The sequence below is a fragment of the Epinephelus moara genome, chromosome 13, assembly GCF_006386435.1.
Source record: "Epinephelus moara isolate mb chromosome 13, YSFRI_EMoa_1.0, whole genome shotgun sequence".
NCBI lineage: Eukaryota > Metazoa > Chordata > Actinopteri > Perciformes > Serranidae > Epinephelus > Epinephelus moara.
Genome location: NC_065518.1, coordinates 10,016,121 through 10,020,194, shown reverse-complemented (window position 1 = coordinate 10,020,194; position 4,074 = coordinate 10,016,121).

Genomic DNA, 4,074 nt, shown 5'->3' with positions numbered 1-4,074 from the left:
ACTCATTGTCATGTTCAAGAAACCAGTTTGAGATGATTTGAGCTTTGTGACATGGTGCGTTATCCTGCTGGAAGTAGCCATCAGAAGATGGGTACACTGTGGTCATAAAGGGGGTTACCTTTTTCTAGAGAATGACTGAAATGAATTCTTGATTGTTTCTGAGGACGACACTGGACAACAAACGCTATCGGAGAGGTGGTTCTGTGCCTGCTTATTAATAAACAGGAAACATTTGTATTTGCTCTGAGATGAAAAACAAACCAAAAAAAACGAGGGAGCCCGTCCTTTAAGACCTCCACAAAGTCAAAAGTAATTTAGATTCAGGAGACTCGTTCTGGGTCGGCTTTTCTCCTAATTTCATTGACACGAAAAGTCGGAGGTCAGAGCGAACTAACAAGACACATTCCCTCAAGAGTTTCTCCCTTTTTGTGTCTTTGAGAAAGTAAGTGTGAGCGTCGGAGTTAACCAACTGCTGAGCTCTCCTCATTAATCACACAGAAAGCAGAGGAACCAGGGGGAGCTGTCCTACAATCACACAGAAAGCAGAGGAACCAGGGGGAGCTGTCCTACATCCCACGGACACACACACACACACCCACACACACACACACACACACACCCACAATCCTTAAAATAACCGGGACCATCATAAATAACACCACAAAACCTTTTTAAATAAGGCTGCAGCATTACTCAACACTTCACAGTGCTCGCTGCAGCTAAAATAGGAGCCGATGAAGACAGTACAAAGGCTGAAGTGGTGAGAAGGGGCGATGCACGAGCTGTTGAATGGACAGCAGTGATTGTTTTATCCTGTGTGTATGTTAATGGCCCTGGAGGATATGCAGCGTTATTCAGGGCTTAATCGGACTTCATGTGATGACAGACAAGTATGGAGGGCAAATATTATGCCAGCTGTGATACCGGCTGGTGTTCAGAGAATCCAGCCAACCACAGAAACATGGTCCAGTTTTATTAGCGTTTCCTTAACTCAAATCTAAACCTTTTTTTCCTCCTGTAACAGCCGAATGCTAAATGTCACCTGAGACAAACTAGGCTCCTAAAATTGGACATGAGCAGATACTCGGCATGACTAATCAATGTTGCAGTGTTATATAATCCGATATGTGTGTTGCAGAAGCTCTATTAGCTCCAAATTTGGTGATTTCAGGCTGATAAAACATTCTCAAAATCCAGGCTGGACAGATCAAAAATGCAGAGGCCAAAAAAGGTCTGTTAGGTTGTCATGTGTGGGATTTTTTCTGGACAGTTCAGGTATGTTGCACCAGAGTTGGTGTGAGAGACAGTTCAGAGATGGTGGTGTTAAAAAGCACCCGGGGTAAACACAAAACTGTTCTGGCAGGTTGTTTGGTCTGGGGAGAGATGGAGTATGTTACCAGAGAACGGATGCCTTTCTAAAAAGATATTTGTTGGAGAAGGGACAAAAATGTTTCCTTATGACGACTATAACTAAATCAGACATGAGGAGAAGGTGTTTAAAGGGATACTTTGAAGATTTTCAACCAGCTTTGTATCATAACGATGTTGGTAGCATGTGTAAATGAACTATAGTAAACTTGCCTCCATCTTACCAGCGCCCACATCTTCCTGCTCATCTCTCAGCTGAAATCAGCTGGATGACGACTTTCTCTAGGGCTGTTCCTCAAACTACAGATTGTGCCTTCGTATCTTTGTTTGCCCACCACCTTGGACACATGGGGTGCGTTCAGAAACACTCATTCCAAGTGCTGGAGAGGACCCTGGCACAAACTGGACTGTTCATAAATTTGGAGCGCTGCTGGAATGAACCGTTCGGTTATTCAGAGCACCACACCCCTGAAGCAGCAGAGCGCACTCTGGGCATTCTGTGTGGGTAGGTGGAGCGGCAGAGTGCCAAGCGGAGTGAACGCGTGATTAACTTCACTGTTGTCTCCGCCAATCTTATAGAGGAGGACGACACTTGATCGGTTTCCCCCAGCTTGTTTTGCTATCAAAGCTAACGTTAGCCAATGTGCTAAAAAGTTAGCGTTACAGAGAAATCCAATATTCCTCTTAATCCCTCCCCAGTTTCTGATGAGGTGGACATGATAACCCTTAATACACATAACATTATTCATCCCTACAACAGGAAATACTTTTTCCCTAACCTGTTATGAAGTGTGCGCTACACGTGAGCATCTTTGATGATCGCCTCCGTCCAGTCCTTTGTTCTTATCACATTTAACCATAGTTGTCTTTGTTTTTGTTGACGGGCAGTGGCGGCTGGTATGTGATAAAATTTAAGTTTTGAGCCATGACTCCTTCTATTCTGTCTCCCAATAACACAACAAGACCACATTTAAGACTCCTATGTAGCCTACAGCCCTGTGGTGGAGAGTCGTGTTTTGCCTCCAGCTAATAAACTGACGTCATTGTGATGTCGGCCCTAAAAGGGTCTATTTCTACATGAATTAACAAACATTTAAGTTCATTACAAGGTCACTCTGCTTGGTGCTCTGCTGCTCCGTCTCCCCAATGCTCCAAAAGTGTGGTGTTCTGACTAACTGAACGGTACCTTCAAACAGCACTCAGAATTTACCAACGGTCCAATTTCTGCCAGAGTGCACTCTGTACTGTATTCTCGAATGTACCCATTTGGTGCTTCTCAAAGTCAAGGATGCTTCCTTGGTAGGACGGTCCTTCAAATTCGGGTCCGTTGGAGCCTAGGCAAGACTCCTTCCTAGCATTTGGTGAATAAACACGGCGCAGGCTAGTGAGTGCCCAGGTGTGAGTCATTGAAGAGGCCCTGCCTTTATTACTGGCAAATCTTGCACCACGGATTGTAGGTACTTCATGTCTGCCGATGATACACACACACACAACCTTGAAAAATCTCTGAAGGAAGGACTCTGTCCTTGGCAGCATTCAAAGGATCCTTGACATTGGAACAGTCCTTTGGTGGGATTCGATGATGTAGCGTCCTTGAAATTCAGCCGTTTAAGGATCCTTCCTTGATTTTGAGAAGCACCAAGTGTTTCCAGTGGAACAACGGCCATGCTCGCATTTGCTCTGATTACCATTTTTGAAAAGTATTTGTCTTTCTACTGCACAGACAGCCCAGTTATATGAAAAGACCATCTTTCCAGCAGTGAAATAAACCAGTCGAGAAGAAATAAACCAGTGCTGAAATAGTATTTTTATTAAATACTTTCAAGATCCAAGTTTGAAGAATAACAAAGCTATGATGAAGACCAACTAACACTCAGACAAACACTTGATAGTCGTCAATTCATGGTTGTATTTCATTGTACATCATGATCATGCAAAAAAACTCCAGCATCCATGGGAAGGCTGGGGGAGAAAGCGCAGCCCAATAGTATATCATTACAACGCAGGGAAAACGCTAACATCGAGGGCCTCATACCAAGCTACGGCTCCTGAATCCTTTTTTTATTTATTTTTTTAAATTTTGCTTTTTTTTGTTGTTGTTTTTTTTTTAATTATTATTTTTCATGTCACCTATTCAACATTCTGGATGGAGGATATTCTTATTTCAAAAGATGCAAATATCATATATTAACACTAGGCTCCATCCGTATTCAGGTAGGTACATGGTAGAAATGCGTAACTGAAACATGCATATAACTAGGTCTCCCGCTCTGGTTCAACAGTGTAGGTCATAATAAACCTACACGCCCACACCAACTCTTTCTCTCACTGGCTCCCAAAACTCCTCTCAACTGAGCAGGCACGATTTCAAACCACCTAGGGTAGATCACATTAATAAATAATTTAGTCCAATCTATGATCATTCAATCTGTAATTTGTGTTGTCTTTTCTTCCTCCCTCTTTTCCCTTTTTTTTTTTTTTTTTTTTTTTAAATCCTGTGTGCGAGGGAGAGTGCAGAACTCCAGCTTGGCAGATCGGCAAATTACCAAACGACAAGTTAACAGCAAACAGCGACGACAACGAAAAAAGTCAAACCAGTAACACGGGAACAGAGAAACAACAGAGAGAGGTACAAATAAACATCTCAAGAGCAGGGGGGGGGGGGGGCTTGGGGGTAACCAAAGGGGGAAGAAGGAGATGGGGGAG